Source organism: Bacillus rossius, chromosome 3 (assembly GCF_032445375.1).
Source record: "Bacillus rossius redtenbacheri isolate Brsri chromosome 3, Brsri_v3, whole genome shotgun sequence".
In the NCBI taxonomy this organism is placed as follows: domain Eukaryota; kingdom Metazoa; phylum Arthropoda; class Insecta; order Phasmatodea; family Bacillidae; genus Bacillus; species Bacillus rossius.
In genome coordinates this window covers 59,010,838-59,030,709 of record NC_086332.1, presented here as the reverse complement: position 1 = coordinate 59,030,709, position 19,872 = coordinate 59,010,838, and the positions used below count along the sequence as shown (strand labels likewise).

General features: G+C 38.3%; 1 protein-coding gene across 5 annotated transcripts in view; it reads left to right on the top strand.

Moving 5' to 3' along the window:
- Nucleotides 1–19,872, top strand: part of LOC134530757 (RNA-binding protein Musashi homolog Rbp6) — a 1,338,028-nt gene that overhangs the window by 833,808 nt on the left and 484,348 nt on the right. The window lies entirely within an intron of this gene.

Below are 19,872 nucleotides of genomic sequence, written 5' to 3'. Positions count from 1 at the left end.
GAAATACATCATTTGTGAAATTTTATTCTGTTTTTACGTTTGTTGTATGGGAGCCCCCTTAAATATTTGTTTTGCTTTAATTTAATCATTTATTTTAAAGTGAATATATAACTAAATATTCTGTGAATATTTCAAGTGTCTACCTGTTGCCGTTTTCAATATCGAGCAAAAATGAACAAAAAAATCACGTTGGTTGCATGGGAGCCTCCTTAAATATTTATTTTACTATGTTTTTATTATTTGTGTCTAACTATCACGGTTCATGAGATACAGCCTGGTGGCAGACGGACAGACAGACGGACGGACAGCGCTATATTCACGTATATTATTTTAATAGATGTTTTCATGGATATTTTATGTATTTAGGTTAGAAAATTATTCAAACATGTTTGAGAGATGATTTCTTATAGTCATTAATTAATAATTACTAAAACATATGTTGCTCTGCTTTATTGTTAATATCACTTACGTAAAAATAAAGTGTATAACATACGAGCTTATCATCCAGAGAAGACTTGTTTCGGTTGACCTCTAGCGCAAAATTCTTAAACCACAGAATTCACGGGCCCCCCCTGGAAATCCTACAGATTTGCGCCCATGCTTGTAACGTTGTTGGCTAAATTGTTTTTGAAAAATTAAAAAATTAGATAATTCTATTACAGTTTTAATTTTTATTTTTATTTACCCCTTGAAAACAATTTCTGGCTGTACGGCGTGATTAATGCGGTGATTTATGAATGTCGCAACATGGCCGGATAATGTTGCGCGCTGACGGCCTCTCCCCGTCGTTAATCCTCCGCGGCCGAGGGGCGTCGCCGCGTGCTGGTGGTAGTGAGACGTTAAAGTGCGACGAGATGCCCGGAGGAAGGAAGTGCCGAGGAGTGGGGCAAGACGAGGGGAGGCGGTTGTTTTGCCCTCCAGTCCGTCAGGAGCGCGCGACGTGTTTAATACGTGTCAGTCTAACGAGGATTGATTAGCGCGGCGGCACGGCGGGGCAAGTCTGCGCGCGCCGACGGACGAACGGACGGACGGACGGACGGACGGACGGTCGCCCCGTCCACGCCTCTCGAGCGGGTCATCGCTGGACGGCATCGCATGTCCGGGTTCGCGTTCTTTGAACGATTACTACAATTTATAAAAAAATGATTTAAAATTTTTTTTATGGACATTCGCCATTGCTTTGTTTTCACTGTATGCCGCAGAGTTTAACCACAAGAATGTGGACAAGAAATATGGATACACAAAACACAAATAAAAGCAAGCCAAATTCAGCTTTTGTCGGATGTTAAATGAACGGACAGCACAGAGAATTCCGTGCAAGAAGTAAGTCAGAATATATATATATATATATATATATATATATATATATATATATAATCACGGCACAGATGGACGCATTGGGCTGGCAACGACGAGACAGTTCTAACAGGAACAGAAATAAATAGATAAGCTGGACAACACAATAACACAGCGACCCACAGGCGAACCCCCAGCGGTGAAACTGAGCACATGTTCTGCACAACACAACGAGGACGGCACAGACGAACACAGCAGGCTTCCTAAGACAAAACGTTTCGGGAACTGACATCTGTTCCCGTCCTGCTTCGCGACGTTATGGTTTGTTCGAAGCCTGGCCAGAACTCAACCGACTCAATTGCTCCTAGTGTCCCGAGGTTTCCCCGTGCGCGCCTCCAGTGCTACTCACTCGCTAGGTCTCGCCGGTCGCACGTCCGAATCACCAGTTCACGCTGGAGGAGCTTGTCTAGTCTTTCTCGGGAAAATCTATTTAATTTCCACACCCAACCTCTCTCTCTTTCGAACGGATCTCTTCGTCTGCGCTTCAATAGTGGTTGCTCACCGGACAAGTTTGCAACGGCGAGAGTAATCCGAAGAAACTCGGGTAGTGAAGGTAAGTAAGCACGGGTATTCGGTTCATCTGTTCCCGGAACGAACTGAAATGCCCCGCAGTTACTGACGGGTGCTGCTTCCTGTCTCGTCACTCGTATACCGCAGGGAGAAATGCCGTGTCTGCTGCCATGGTCGTAACACTTGCCGTCGTGTTTGAAAGCGCGGAATTTATTTATTTTGTTATTTTCATTTTCTGTTACTGAAACTTTTGCGTTTGTATTTTGATACTGTTTTGATAATTTTTTTAAGTGGGCTTAGACATATATGTGCAATCATCTCACTCTACAAATATATTTCTTATGCTCGGCAGAAACGATAGTACTGGTTTTTGTTTTTAAGTTTATGTGATCAGTGACGAACGCAGGGGGTTGCGGGGGATAGGCAACCTCTCCCTCTCCCCCCGTGAAATCCTAAAAAAAAAAAAAAATATATATATATTATTCCCACCGACAGAAGAAAAGAATTTAAAAGCAAATAGTAGGTGAAAAGTTCTACCATCTCCTTTCCCCACCCCCGACATTAAATTCTGCGCGTGCTCCTGTATGTTGTTAGGGGAAACTCGGGTCACTTAAATAGGCTTAGTGTTCTGGATAGTATTTATTGTATGTTTAACAGTATTTCAGTGTTAATTTATATTAAATAATAGAATATTTTGGGATTTATATCATATTCTTCACCTGCATTTCATCTTACAAAGACATTGCTTTTGTTGTAGACCCACCAAGTGTAGAATGTTCGCCATGTGAATGCCTCATGGGTGGAGCTGTGACCTGCCAGGTCCGATCCAACTCCCGCGGTATGACGCTGAGCACTAGCCGTGGCTGTTTTGGGGCGTCAAATTTTTTTTTAGTGTGTTTTATGTCAATCACGCGGTGTCCCGTGACGTAACATGAAATGAGGCTTCTTGGATGTGTAAGCAACGATGAAACGTCAATATTGTTTTTTTTTTCCACGCGAGCAAAGCTCCACCTGGAATTGTATTGAGACCTACAGAGTATCAACTGTGTTCATGGTATGTTCCAATTCACGGAGGAATGGAAAGGGCGCAACATCTCTAAAAATTATAACCGCATAAAAAACTAAAAAATAAAAATACATTTCCGATCGTCTGCAGAAACAACTATATTTGTTTATGATATTAAATATTCATCCTATTTTGATAAAATGTATATTAAAACGTTTAGTAGATCGATTTCAATAAAACATTCGGCATTTAACAAATTTCTTTAGGTCCTCAACAAACACAAATTTTTTGTGGAAGTTGGTTTTCAAGCACTGGTACTTCACTTACCCACATATTATGTAACCAGAAATATCTCCAACAAAATTCGTTGCATCAAATCATTTTACTTCCAAACAGTGAAAAAAGGCGATCTTTTTCAAAACATAACCTATCCATCAAGAACTAAACCATTTCCGTAAATTAATTATGTCTGCTTCTTTGCCTTTTTACTTAGCTATTTTTTTTAAACTAAATTTGGTTCCTAGTCACTTTCAAAATGTTCTCACTGAAAAAGTAATTTCTGTGTAAAAGAAAAGTTAACTTACTAGAAGATCTTTAATTTGGACATTAATTAATTGATCGCCAGTATCTCCAAAAATACGATAGCATAAAAATTTAAATTTTAAAAACTTATTAGATTAACATACACATACATTATTGCTAAAAGTAGTACATTTTAATAATTTAGAGATTGAATTTAACAAACTTGGCTGAATTTTTTAAAATAAGAAGATATCAATTGCTGAATGTTCTTTGACAATTACTAGCACTGTGCTGAAGCTAAAACAGATTTCAGAAACATTTTCCAGACAGAAAAGTTTATTTACGACTTTAAAATATTAATAGAAGGCATGGAATGTGTATTAAAACCTTATTGATTTTGTGTTAAAAATGGTATTCCAACACTTGCACCAAACTTAATTCTTTGTATTGTAAAACATTTCCTCTGTAGAAACACTGTTGCTTTCAAACAAGTAGAAACACTGTTGCTTTCAAACAAAATTAGTTCAGATTTTTTGACCAAGTAAAAAAAATTGCCCTAATTTTGGTTAAAATTGATTTTGAACACTTTAACAACAATAATTGTTTATGGATTAGATTTTGAAATTTTTTATATGTTCCCAAAAATTCATTTTTAATCTATATGTATTAGCAATGACACTACACGTCCTCAAATTAAGGCCTCCTGCTTATCCTACTTTTATTGAGTTAATTTAGGTCTAAATTTTCCAGAAATGTTAATATATTTTTGATTAGTATACCTATTATTTGAAAATTGAAGATATTTATTATATTTTTCAGCCAATGATGATAAACCTAATCATTTTTAATAAATGTAGAATATAAATTCTAGTGAATAAGCGCACAAAATAGTGGATTTAGATAAACGTTGTTTTTTAATAATTTCACTTGAAGTGTGGACAGAAAAATAAAAATTTAAGTAACAGTAGCTATATTTATAGTTACTTTTAAAATCGCAGATACTGAAATTAAAAGGAAAATTCTCTTAAAAAATTAAATATTAAATTAAAATATTTAAAAAAGAATTGGCTTTGTGGAAGTTATGCTAATTAACTATTTATAACAATATTTTTCTTCAAATATTGCTCCCACAATGCGGTGATCGAAGCCATCTGTCTAAGTGTAATAATAGTTAGTCCTTTTCCTTTAGGGATCACTTCACAAAAAAATCTTACAATTTTTAAAACTTTTTTTCTGATCAGAAAGAGAACTTGTCTACCACTCAGCACATATGAGCTTTGGGGCTTTTTATTAGTTCAGACGAACTATGTTAACGGTGATTTCATTGTTTATTTATTTTTCTTTATTTCGTTTCTTTTCCGGTCTTTTTATTTTTATTCTTACAGTCGCTATTCCTCACAAAAAAATTTATATCCGTCTCAAACTAGGAACTTTGTTCTTCTACACTCCTACCCAAGATGTTTTCAAAAGAGCTTTGTTTCATCACATTTCGACACCAAAATGTCCTTTCCAGAAAAATAACATAAAAAGACCGCAGGCAAAAAAAACTTTCAGAAAGATCTTCTGTGTTTTTGATAAACGTCAGTAACTTCGGTTAAATCTTGCGGAGAAGTCTCACATAAATATTTAGCTCCTTCTCCCTCTCTTATCTCTCTCTTTCTCTGGGTATGTGTATCCTGTAGGAGGTGCTAAAATACAGTAAGTAAAAAATTACCGACGTTTCAGTAATTTTGAAGTCCCTTAATAATCAGTAACACTTCAGTATTGCCGCTTTATAAATTTGTATTTGGCAATATGATAGCCGCGTAAGAAGTACAATAAAAAGTGTAAAAAGTAAAATTATGCACGTCAATATTCATGGTGATAAAATGGGGTCTGTTAAATTGTTTTGAAGAAATAAAAAAATAAAAACAAAAAAAAAGGCGAAGGCAAACAACTTGTAGGAACGCGCAAGAAGAAAATAAGAGGGACAAAGAAGTATAGAAAGGAAGAACCAATGACTGAAAGTAATAGATAAGATACCTCGTACGTGTGAGAAATGCCAATACCTCAAACATTTCACTGCAAGAATGAACGTCAGTACAAAATGATAAAAAAGCTCTGCAAACGGAGCTCGAAAACCTACCAACCGGCCGACATAAATATTTTCTCGGAAGATGTTACTGCTACATTTCTTTCTTGTCTCTCGATTCCAGGTTGAAAACAACTCTTTTATTGTCTCACAACGTACGTTTTATTTACTGTATTTTTCCATGGGCTAAATAAACATATCTACAAGCACGTGCAACTTACCGTGCGCATATTTTTTAGGGACTATATGAAAATTATGTTAGTACTAAGAATTAAGAACAAATTACTCTCATTGATTAAATGCATGTCCGTTGAAATTAATTGGAGAAATCACTCGTTTGAAAAAAATTATAATTGTAATACAAATTTTCAATTTTATAGAAATCTATCACGCGTTTTCATGTTTAATTGATGCAATAGGACACACATTACACTGACAAATTAAATTGAAAACGAGGTTTATTTCACCTTGCGAATCCTCAGTCTACAACAACATTCAAGATACTTTTCTTTATGATTTCGTATTTTTTTGGCCAACAGGAAGGTTTTGACACCTGTGTTTTTTTTAAACAAATTTCCAACCCACCACATCGTTAAAAACAAATACTATATTTAAAAAAATTAAATCCTCAAGCGGAAAACCGGATTCCTGCCATTTACAACACGTCAGTCTAAACAAAAGAACACGCCCCACCCTTGAAAACCGACACAGTAGAATTAATACCGAAATCAGTAAAATATTAAGATAGTCACGAATTCCTTACATAAACGCTACCAGTTTACGAAAGAAAAAATATGAGCCAGTCTTTCAGTTCTCGCCAGTGATGTGTAGCATCGGACCTTGGTAACGAGCAAATTAATGTGTTTTCATGTTGCAAATAATTTTATAATACGAAATTTGGACACGAAATTACACGTATAATTCTTTAAAATAATGCCGTGTGAGATAAATATACGAACATTGTATTTTCAACTATATTTCTTTACGCGAATAACACGTAGTTTCCGCACCGGCAGCTAGAATTCGTTGCTGGAGAAACTACATCGACTATCCAATCATTCGGTTTTTTGGAGCGAAATTTTAAACTATATAATGAAACGGCTTTGACAAGGAGTTTTATTAAAATACTGCCCATCTTGTTTAAATTCTTTTAAAAGTTAATACTATAACGCTTCCCTTTGTCTCTACGAACTTTGATTCGCGCCATCCACCACAGATGGCAGCACCGTGGTTACAAATTTCCGTTCCACGTGACTTCCGTTCCATTTACGAAATTAATCCTACCAAATGCCGCGACCTGGGAGCTGAGGTGTTTACACGTCAATAAAGACAAATAAAATACAACTCTTTATATCGCTGTAAAGAACCAACGTGTACCTGATTCAAACTCCTTGACGAAAATTGCGTGATTTGTCAACGCAACGATAACCTCGTATCCAAATATCAACAAAACCCAATGATGAATGAAACCCCGCGGCAGTATTTTCAACCATGCGGACCATTCTGGTTCTGCTGACTATGAAATCAACATTCTGAATATGCTAAGGGATAAAAATTCTGGATCTGCTGACTATGAGTTCAACATTCTGGATCTGCTGACTAAGAAATCAAAATTCTGTATCTGCATTTTGGATCTTCTGACTAAGAGATAAACATTCTGGATCTGCTGACTATGAGATCAACATTCTGAATATGCTGACTAATATATCAAAATTCTGGATCTCCTGACTTAGAGACCAACAGTTTGGATTGCAAAAACATTAAAGCATCTACGTAACCAAATATTTAGACTACGGCAGGAAGTATCTACGGAAGCTTGCGAGTGTTTCTATAACAGGTAAAGAGCTCCGCCGGAGTGCGTAGTTGTGGCGATTAAAAAAAAACTCCTGCACTCACACAAAATTATTCATATTAAATACGCATTATGTATAGGATTATTGCGTAATGTAACAGTCCATATCAAACATTAAATAATGTGTGATGATTGTGTAAACGTACAAGTTCATGCTATTTTACAACATCGCACCCACATATAACGTCAGTGAGCACGGCTTGTGGAAATAATTGTGACACCATATAAATACCATACATTCTGTTATCATAATCAGAATGTATGAGATTACTTAATGGTTCATTCTAGCGTATTTGACATCAGTTTTCTGGTAATACCTTTTCACTTTGTGATGAAAGACCTTCAACTAGCTAAGCGTATTCAACTACACGGCAATAAAAAATAATGCGCTATCACATAAAAAAATACTAACTTGAAAATTAATAAAACATATCTATGCAAAAAAAGTGTGTAGATAATAACAACCTAAAGCTGTGGAAATGTACTACACTAAAAGTTAACAAAGGAGTTTAAAATGTAATAAAAATAACTGTAAAAGCTGTGGTCATGAAACATTTAAACAAAAACTACAAATCAATGAGGAAACGCTACATTGTGAGGAAGATTATGTGTTCAGTTACGACCACACTTTATTTTTATTGATATTATATAATTATTATTATTATTATACTAATAGAAATGTCTCTTGTAAAACCCCTGCTATAAAATATTAAAGTGAATAGAAGTTCACTACAGACACTAGTAATACATTTAGCACTAGATTTATATCGACGATCCTTGAATATAGTTGAACTTATAGTAATTACTTGTACACTTTTTAAAATGATGAAAATATATCCTTAAAATATGTTTACCGTACGATTTACATAAAAAAGTGATACTTATTATTCTAAGATTTTGAAGTTTTAATGTTTGAAAACATATTAATGTAATTACTGTCAACATAACAAAATGCATCCAGCGGTAAAGCATCACCTGGTGCTGAACATTTTAGTTTGTAGCTGTTACTGCTTAACTGTTTTTTTATATATTGGTCACATTATCCGTCAAAATTGACGCAAATTACATGACTCAGACTTAAATGTTTTTAGCCGTAACCATAACTGTATGACCTGTTTTTGTAAGGAATTTTAAGCACATACGACATCTCATTTTCATTTAATCATACTCACATATAGACCACATGATTATAAAAAAATTAGTATTTTGTATTAATATTTGTTTTGTTTTGTAACATACCTTGAAATTATAATTTAAAACGGACTACAATAATTTTCAAAAACCAAGCTTTATAAGTAAGTTGTTAAAAAAAATTATCCCATTATAAACAAATGGGTTTTTAGCTAAGTGTCCCGCCTACCTGGGCACATGCAGTGTGCAGAGCCCTATAAAAAAAACACGCAAATTCAAAACTGCATATCATATTGGCGTCTTTTTACGAAAAATAATTAAGAACATGCTGAGGGTGGATGAGTATTTTTTTTATTTAGTTATAAAAATATATTTTTATAAAAGTGAAAACAGAAAAATCATTTGTTTTCAGAATAATTTTATGCATTCAGTGCCCAGTAAAGATACTTGAAAGCACCCGAGGGCCTTGCATTACACATTTATCTTCATTTCTCCACCATCAAAAGTCATGGTCACTGCTCGAATTTCATAGTTACCCTGTGCACGACGAGAAGACTGCGCGCCAGTCCACAGCCTTGCGTTTAGAGGCGATACCGCGCTAGAAGCACCAGCGAGCGTCGCACTTATCCCGCCTCACTAACGCAAATAGGTACACGTCAGACTAGATGTTCCACTATTACAGGTCAATAGCTACTGGAAAGCATTATTTTTTTCCTCCATGTACAGGTGACAAGACTTTATTTTAGTGTCAGTAGTTACCTACCTGCTGTACCTACAGTCCAATTGCTTCAGTGGAGCAGCAGGCCCCAATTGCAAGTGGTTGTTGACGATTTGTAATTTATATTTAATAGGTATATTTAGTTTATCGTATACAACCACTTGCAATAATTGTTTTTCAGCCAAGGCTGGGTGTTTCCTGTGCTTCACGCGGGTGAATGTCTCGGGGTAGGGGTGGCGGGGGGTTGAAGGGTGAGTGAGAGGGGAGGGGGTGCCCCGTCGAACGCGGAGGAATTCCGCGGCCCGCCGCGCGCTGACCTTGTGACCGCGTGCCCCTGGAAGGTCACGCCACGCGACGCCTTGCCCTGGTCGGTATTGACCCGGCGCGATATCCACCCCCCTTCTCTCCCACAACCCTACCTTACCCTTGCCTCTTTCGTGCGTGCCGAGGCAGTCGGCGGGGCCCGCTCGGGCCGCCCCTTCCCCCTCCCCAAACCCTCCTTTTAACTCCAGCCAGCTAGCCACCCCCCCCCCTTCCTTTCCCAACACATAAATCCCTACTTCTACAGTGGTCTTACCCTCAATGTTGATCATTTACATTTTCTGGTCATTACTGTATTTTCAGGATTGTCTCGTCTCAAATTTTATCAGCATTCGTTTTTATCAAATCGTCGGCATACTTTCAAAAGCTCCCAGGTCTAATACACAATTTTTTTTTCTACAGGAGAGGCAATAAACGTTTTCTTTGGGATATAATGAAAAAAAAACAGAGATGCTGTAATAAATAAAGATGTCAAAATAAAGTGTCATTTAATTATAAATAAAGAAAATAAATAGTTTAAATGATTTATTAAATTTTAAAGACATAGAAAGTATTGATTAAAGATACGGAGAAAAAGCATGAACTTCGGGTTTTGGCTCTCTCGTCTGTGAAAAAAAGGCTTCCCCTCAGCGTACCTACGAGGTAAATTCCAGATGTTACGTTTAAAATTGGACACGTCCCGGAATACGGTCTGCGAGATACGTTACGGTTTTTTTCCCAACAAGGTAGTGCTTATTAGCTACCTTACCCGAATGTCTTGGAACACTGCCCCTAAGGCCTCGAAAGAATTGGCGTTGTTCGTGTGAATGTGAGTATTGAACAATAAAATGAAGAAAAAGTAAGGCATAGGAGGTTTCGATTAAGTCCAACAGATGTACTTGCATTCATAATTCGACTTTGGATGTTTTACAGGCCTGTGTGTCAGTAATTTATGAACCAAAGTCATCAAAAACACCAAAGTGTCAAAATGCAAACTTAGGAGGTTTTGATAGTAAGCCGACGAAATACTACAGTATATACGACACTGCCGCACACTAGGTGGCCAAGTCGCCGCGACCAGACGTGTCGCCGCGACCTGAAGGCGGTCGCAGCTGCGCACGCGGACAGCTGGCCGCCGATCATGCAGTTTGTGAGTTCTGGTCGCCGCGACCTGGCCGCCTAGTGTGCGGGAGCTGATAACAGTAAAATTTCACGCAAGTGTTCGTAATTATGATCACTCCCGTTACCTTTGACAGTTCGAAAATGACGCTGGTGAGAAAATTCATGATCCAAAAACAAATGCAAAAGAGCTATTCAAACTCATTCAAAGGTTAATAGTAATGACATCAAAATTAAATAATAATCTAAATGGTAGAATTTTTTTTTGCCGATCTCAAATTGTTACTAAGAAGCATTCAAAAACGTTGATAAGTCGATAAAACTGCGTGACGAAAACGCAATAAATCAGATAAAAAAATTACTTACAAGTAGCAAGTGCAAAAAAGGTAGCATGTAGGCCTATCTGCTGGCAAAAGATACTCGAATCACGATTTGCTATGCTTATATAGTTTAACATCCGTGATATTTGTAATAGGTAAAAAAAAAATTAAATACTGACATGAAAATGCAATAAAGCAGCGTGGCGTATGAAACCGAGACTTGCGAATACCAGAGCCTACCTGATCGTCGCAGAATGTCACAAAGTCCCGCCAACGTGAAGGTATTTGCTAAACCAAGGGCGACATATTGAAATACTAGCTGATGTACTCGCGCTTCGTTTCGGAAAGTCTACAGGAAGAACACTCTCGGACTGCTCATTAGTCCCTATACATGCCCCACCTCGTGCGTACGCCAGTGCCGTGCTTGGAACAAAGGAAAAAAAAACTTAATATGATTTTGAAAATCAACTCATCAAAAAAAATATAATTAAGAGTAACGGAAATAAATAGAAACCAAAGACGACATATTTGTTGTAAGGGCCTTCGAATTTGTATTTATTTAACCAATACCTTTTCTATATTATGGCAAAGATAATAATTACTGAAAGATTGCCTTGCCATGGATACGAAACAGAGTGTCTACAATGTAACAGCGGTTTCCATGGATACGAATAAAGCATCATTTAAAATGCCACAGCCGTCGCCATGGAGATAATCGAAAATATATAGTCTAAAATTGCTAAAAAAATAAATAAATAACTAAGACTAATATCGAAAAAATTTGTTTCGACGCGCGAACAGATCCCTTCTGGAGATCAGCGTGCCAAATTCCACGACCCTGAGCCTTGCCGCCTCCGTTGTATGCGCGAAGTTCTGATAGACTGCACTGTTATAAAATTTTCACCTTCGATTTACGAAGAACGCCGCGCCGGTTAAAGATTACCGAGGGATCTTCGTAAATTTACAGACACTGAGTTCACTTACTTTCAACCTGAATCTAAAAGATTACTATTTGTATATTAACAAAACATTAAAAAAAAACAGATAAGTCTACACTCTTCTTTTATTCACGTGTGTGTGTTTACATTTGCTTAGAATTAAACATACAACTCGGAAGTTAAAATACGGCGTAGATTTTACGAAGATTCAGCGATCTGAAATTACGAAGAACTCTTCGTTTATTTGAGTTAAATTCTTCGTTGAAAAGTCCTTAAAGTTACTGTAATTCCTAGCAGTGTGACAGACTAACTCTTTTATTCAAATTTGTTCCTCGGAGGTATGAGACGGCATGTCACAAACCCATATGTTTTAAGAGAGCCGTTTAAATTTTTTTTAAATATTGCTTGACTTACGTACTCAGATACTTTTATTTTACCCAAAATGTGTGAATTTTTGACATATTGTAGATCTTGGTGTTATGCCGATAGAAAAAACGTCAAACGGTGTCACGTTTATGGTTAAAAGGACATTTTGCACAAAAGTAGACACAGTGTCTTTTGCCTCCGAGGAACAGAAATATGGATATAATATATTAATTCGGTATCAGGAACATCAGTTAAAATCTTCATGTCCAGATAAAAACTAGTTGTACGTGCATGTTTAAAAAATACACGGGAAAAAATTATATTTTCATTATAATATTTTGACGCCCTTGTTAGGGACCGACAGACGGAGGTGATTAGTGACACTGGGCAGGCCTTCGAATATCGATCCGGCTGTCGTGATTTCTGTTTCCCCCGTCGTTTCCTTGCAGTGGGCAAAAAAAGAAGTTGTACTTTAAATAGGAATATCCTTAGAAACTCAGTTGTCAACATTATCACTTGCAGGACTGCAAGGTAGAGCTTTGTACCATTTAATTTGGTGCTGAGCTCTGCCTAGCAGTTCTACAAGTGATATCGTTGGCGACTGAGTTACCAAGGATTTTCCTTGCAAAAAAAATACTGATAAACTGTCATTCAGTGCTCGCCTGCGATGCGATGTACAACACGTTGACATTTTCAATGGCTTGACTTTGGTTACAAAGCCATCGTGGGACCTTGAATCACCTCGAAATCGCACGTGTAAGTATTATCGCGGCTTCACTAGACCACGTACCTAACCGTAGAAATTTAAGTGTGATAGTGCGATTCACACGCTCCCGTATTAGTTACCATCACTGATTGGGATATCAAAAATTTAATCTACAAATGGTTTTGCCACGCATATTATTCTTCCAATTTATCTTCAACTGTCCGACGATGGTTTTGCTGGTTCGTTGCGTAAAAGTTTGCCATGATCTACGCGAACACTGCGTGTGGCCAATCGATGATTTAAATTACCTGTGGAGCGGAAGTTCGCGTACAAAAATTTAGCTACGAAATAGTGGCGGCTGAAGTAGCGGGAGAATATGGTACGTTTCAGTATGTTACGTTCATTGAATGATTCTTGCGATTGAGAAGATTTAAAAAAAAAAAAGTTTACATACGCCACTGCTGATTACACTGCATGCTATAGAGAAACCTCTATAATGGACAAAAATGAATATGAAACACACAGCAAACAAGCCAAGATAAGCCGATGTTTTCTTTCACTTTGCGTATTCATCTTTTTGTTCATTATTGAGGTTTCTGCATGACAGCAAACGCACTCTAACGCAGTAAATTTTTTTTTCAAACAACTCCAACAACAGCTGTGTGTTTGCAATTATTTCTGATTTTGCAGGAAAGTGTACAGGCGGGTAAGGTTCAAGGTTTATTATTTGGCTAAATTTTTGTTATCAGATTTATTTTCGTTTAGTCTTTGTGCTATCGCGAAGGAGAATAGGTGATTTATGTTTTTACTTTTTTTTTTTTGTAAATATATCAGTAATGTATTTATATACATTACGATAGTAGGTATTATTACTAACTTCGCGAACAGTTAGGCCCTACCAAATGCAATCCGGGTTCGATTGTTGCTCCCCTTCCCCTTGTTTTCGCACCGTTGTTCTAACATGCTTCACGCCTCATTCGTCCTTGACCACCTCGATTTCGACGAGACGTTAATACGTAGTTAGTCAGCTCTTCATTACTTCTCACAGTTTGAATTTGGTTTGTGTGTGTGTGCGTGTGTGTTATTACACTGTACGCAAATATTCTGGAAGAGGGATACCGCAATGTTTCCTTCCTTCGCCCACGTCCTTGGTTGGGACCTTGGGGTGGCGTCGCGGCGTCTTGTGGCTCTCCGCGCCTCGCCGTGAAGTGGGCCAATTTGACGTCACCCTTCTACCCCCCCCCCCTCCTCCGACAATCTCTTATCTTCCTCCCCGGCGCCGCTGCAGCGCCCGGACGTGCCCCGCGTCGCAAGCAGCGCCGGCGAGATTAGGGCGAGGGCCCGAGCACTGGAGGGCGCAGCAGCCACAGTGCGCGGGGGTTGGTATCACCTTCCCCTCCCCCCACCCCTTCACCCCCTTCCCCTTCCCCTCCCTTAGCCGTGGCGCGAGTTGTAATTGGCTGGCGCTGGTTGTTTGACAGGAATTGTTTGTGTTTCCAGACGACGACAGTTGTGCTCGATGGTATTTCTCTTCTCTCCTGCGGGCTGCTCCCCCTCTTCCCTTCACCAACGTTTCACGACCCCTTCTAGGCCGGGTGGGGTTTTGTTCACCCGCGCTGTAGCCATATTGGGACACGTCTTGATGACGTTGGCTCTCGGGTGAGACAGCGTGACGTATTTTGCCGTTTTGTCGCGTGAGATCACTAAAAGGTGGACCCACGCACGTTCATTAAGCGCGTCGTCGACTTTGTGACTGGCGGGTGCGTCTTTCTCCATCTCGCTATAACTTTGGAAGTCGAACCGTGACTGGAACATTATTTTAAGCATGCGTTCTCACTGCGACTGAGTAAAGGAGGGGTGCGAGGTTTCACATTTTGTAGTTATTGCTTAGATTTTCCCACACGACGCTTTCAAAAGGTTTTTAAAAAAAATCTGGGCAAAAATGTTTAAATGGTAGATACATCAATTAAAAAAAAACTCTTCCAATCTATGATTTTCCTCCTTTTCTGCGTAGACTCTAAAGGCTGCAACAAGTAAGTTAGCGGCTCCGATCACCTCTCAAAAATAAGACATTGTCCGTGTTATTCAAATGGTCAGACGGGCTTCAAGAATTTGTACATTGCTGTCTGGTTGGTCCCCGAATAATCAAGCGTTTTCGAAAGCCTTACCCGGCCAACTTTCTTGTTCCTGTTTATTGCACAATATTCGGACGGATGTTGAAATGAACCTTACCACTTTTGTACAGTGTTGTTGATTGGCATGTGCGTGATGAGCGAGTGCAACCAGGAAATCGCGAGTGGATTTAAATTCCCTACTGTAGTGTACCGATATAGAACAAATGTATACAAACTAAGGTTTTACTATTTTTTTCAATATAAATTATTTCTGTCACAATTAATCTCGCAGTCCTTTGGAAGAATTATTTTTACGGTGTATTTTCGGAGAGTAGCTCCAACAAAAAAAAAGTTTTTCGCTTGCTTCTGATTCATCCAGAGGTGAAGAAAGACACGTGAAGTTTGGTTTCCCAAGTATTGAAGAAGATTACGTCAATAACGGCCCAAAATACTAAAGTGGACAAAGCGTCTGTTGGTTCGTCACGTCACACTTGGTGCCATTCGTGCCGGAACTAATAACCGAAACCTTAGTACAGAGAAGCAACATTAAGCGAGACAGAGGTACACGGAAGTATCTATATATACGCATGTGGAAGCATCCGGCTTAGTACTTTATTCAGTACAGTGCTGTGTGTTTACTTTAGTTTATGTGTTTCCCCCTCTTTCCCCTTTACTTGCATATTCTTCTCTTTGGTATATCACCGTCCCATCTACAGTTGCCATTGTGCCATCTGCTTGAATAATCCATAACTTGAATAGTTTTTAAAGAAGTGTGTTATATTTTTGTCTTAGCATGATATAGTATGTAGCGTATTTAAATTTACATTTAATAAATATGAATGATAACTAGTCTTAAATGTATGCTGTAATCATTCTAGATTATAAATTTTTATCTCTTTCTGCAAGCACATTTTCAAGTACTTTTGATTTAAAATTATACTGTGAATTTTTTTTTAGATATTTTTGGGTAAAAAATTTCCAGAAGTGCCTTTTAAGACTAACGAACTCTCAAAAACATGAATGTCGTTAGCGTCACTTATTTTGTGAATAAAATATCTGTTTCAGCTTTTCGAAACTGTCACCAGACTCTAGCAAAGAACAATGGGTGCTTTGTCGGTAGAGGCGGACTAGAACTACTCTCAACTGATTAACAAGTGAGCCAACAAACTGGCTGGACTTGTATTGTGAACTTTCATCAAATGGAGCAAGTCCTCTAAGAAACACAATGTTAAATAAATTTAAAAAAACGAATTTAACAAGTATACCTGATTTAGGGAATGGATGTAGTAGGCATGTGAGTGACCATGGCGCTACTATTCTGGAAAACTCGTAATTATGAATATTTGCCTAGATCGTAGGCGTTCGTGTCCACTAAGGTCACTAAGTGCTTGGCTTCCGGGTGGCGTGCCCGACATTTCTGTATGATGCTGCGTTGCAGCCATCTTGGAGGGCGATTAACCAACAGTAGTTCAGCCAGTTGTTTGTCGCCCTTGAAGATGGCTACAAGCAAGGCATGCCGAAATGTCGGGCCCCACCCATTATTTCCACGTAAAAGGTCTCAACCCAGAAACCGATCAGTAGTTATGAATATTAGGCCGCGATTTACAAATTGCGTATAAAGGGTCAAATATGTCTGGCTCGGAGAAATCAACAACAAAAAAAGTAACTGAAAATGCTTAATCGAGATGAGTCTGAATTCGACCGACAATATTCGGCTGCATGTTTATCAAGACAAAATAAGTTGAAAACCTCTAATATGACTTATGGCCTAAAGTGCTTCCCAAGGCTGGTGTACGTCTTTGAATTTGGAACTGGGGAACATTTTTACTATGAATAATATAGAAAGTATTTAAGTTAGAACACTTAGAGTCCTATTAATGTATAATTGAACCAAGTTCTTCAACAACGGCAAAACCTTTTTGCTGTCCTAAAATTATTTCATTGATATTATTATTCAACAACAGCAAAATTTGTTGTGGTTGTAGAACTCCGTTCAGTTTAACATAATCCAGACGCTCAGTTTACCATTTTAAATACTTTATCTATTATTTACAATAAATTGTTCTTTAGCTCCAGATTCAAAGCACTTCAGATCATAAACCTTATTTATGTACGTTTTCAACTTCCTCTGCAGCCGAAGTTGGGTGGTAGAATTCAGACTCACTCTGCACAGTGAAAAATACCCTTGGAAGATATGAAAACAAATATAATGGCCTGAAAATTACGTGGAGACGGGCATTTTTTTTTTTTCGCGAGCAGTCCGAAGCGTCCAAGAACAGGCGATTTGACAGCGCATTAGCGTGGCGGGCGTCTTTAATTAACAGGAGCTGCTCGCGTGGGCCTCGCGATGTCCTGGGACTTCATCAGTGTTTGCCATCGGCCGGGGAGATTCCAATGGTTGTTTCGGAATCCTTCGTCCCTTCTCCGTTTCTTGTTACCTCCGCTACCTCCTCGGCAAGATTGTTTTCTGCCCCTGGAGTGGCCAAGTTGGGAGTCCTCTTTTGTGCCCTCGTCGTCGGTCCGGGTGCGGAGAGGGGAAAGATGGAAGTGGTCACTTGCCTCTCAGGGGCGGCTCCGGGGGTTGGAAAGTTTCGCCGTTAATTTGGTGCTCGCTTTCAAAGTGCCCTGGTTATTTTTTTCCCTCTGCTTCCCCCCCCCCCCCATTTTTTCCCCCTCCTTCCCGTCACACCCCCCTCCTTACCTGTCTCCCGTCGATGCTCTCTCTTTCGCCGCTTAGCGTTCTCAACCCCCCCCCCCCCCTCCTCTTCGTAAGCCCGCCTAAAGTTTTGCCGACACTTCCGTGTCGAGGTTGTCAGACGAATCCCGGTGGTCTCACGGCGTCTCAGATTGATGCGCCTTCTCCTCCAAAACTTTGCTTTCGTGCTTCCGTCGTCTCCGACTGTGTACGGCGCTGACAGCCAGAACAAAGTTCACCTCTGTTTTTTATCTAAACACAATTTTAGAACATCGAATTCAGCGTTAGGAATGGCGGGAAAAAAAAGTAGAACAGATAGGTTACGGAGCATTGACTGAATGGTGTAAAACTAAAGCATCGAATTGTGGTGTGCCGAATTAACCTTTCTGTAAGTCATTTAGCTACTACTAACAGCTCACATAGTAAACAACACACGAAACTAGCGAGCAGTAAGTATCATTTCCAAGTAATTTGGAATCTTTATTTTTATTAATGTAGTTAGGAAAACAAATATTTTTAGTTTTTATTTTAGCTTGCAAATATTAGATTTCCTGCTAGAGACCAAAAAAGTTTTCAGCTAACACGCAATGATAAAAATTATCTTTATTTTCCACTCTATCTTAATAACGTAGAGTTTATCAATATTAACATTGTATTAGAGGTACATCAGCAGAATGTGTTGATTTAGTTTTTGTTGTGGAATAAAAATTTTTGATGTAAATTTCAATTTTTGTTCGATCGTACAAAAATAGTTCATCCGTTAAAATAATTTTGTCAGAGCTTAAAAGACTGTTGATATGAAATAGCAATGGTTCTCAGTTTGTGTCATTAATTAAATTTTTTAATTTAGCTAGAAAACGATATGTTAGTGGTATAAAATGTAGGACGAATTAATTTATTATTCTTTAATAAACAGCAAAACGGTTAAGTGCGAGTAAAACTCGCGCCTCAGTAGTTCTCTACCGTCATAAAGCTGTATTAATTTGAAAACAATTTCAGGCAAATTTACTCTTATTATTTGTTCTATAGGTTTTGTACTATAATCGATATTGATATAAAAAGTTCAAATTCTTAAAATTTGCTGTTATAAAACTAGAAACATAAAATAAAAAAGCAATAACTTTTTTCAGTGGGGCAACCTCACACATCGCTAAAATTAATAAAAATGTTACCATTTAATCTCTACTTCCACTGTTAGCTATATACAAAATCGTACAAAAATCCTAAACACGATTTTTACTGTCAAAGCCGTACTAATACTATGGAAAATACATTTTTTTTTTAATCTGGTCTTGTTTGCAAAATAAGAATTTGGTGACAACTGAATGGCTAAAAAGAAAAATATATATTTGCTCAACAATAGTGCTCCATATAGCTTTAGGCAAGGGTGCACATCTTAAGGATTAGATGGAAAAGGGGGAAAGCTGAATCCGCAACCCACAACTCACGGGCTGTGTGCTTCCTAATACTATTGGGCTCCAGTAAGGTGTTTTTTAATTCATAAATATTGGTGGGGAAGGGGGGGGGGTTAAGGCTGGCCCCGTGGCCCCGGGATCTATGTACGTCCATGGCTTTGTCAGGTCTCATTCCTAGATTGCAGTTAAGAGTAAGTCCATGGCTGAATCTCACTCCTAGATTGCAGTTGTAAGAAGGTACATGGCTATATCTGATTTCACTCCTAGGTTGCAGTTGAGATTATGTTCATGGCTATATCAGGTCTCACTCCTAGATTGCAGTTGAGAGTAGATGCATGGTGCGCCCTGTTGCCAAGTTGACACGCATTGGCTGCTGGGGTTGCTCGCGAATATACACTGCCGCAGCGTGCGCAAGGAATCAGCCGCATGCCACTGCCGACGAGTAATAAGCACTCTGCAGTTAATAGCTGAAGAGATGCTGACCGCACGAGCAGGCGGCGAGGTAAGGTTCATAGTTGCGCTTCACTGATTAATGGACGCATGGATATGGCTCTTTTCATTATAATTTTACTTTTGTTTATCATCGGCCATTGTATTTAGTTATAAAGTTTTAGTAACATCACGTGTACGTCACATGTACACTAATTGAAAACACAAACAACCAAACTTCTATAAAGATAAATGCACTTTGAATTTGTAAAAAAAAAAAAAAAAAAATATTGCAACATAATAA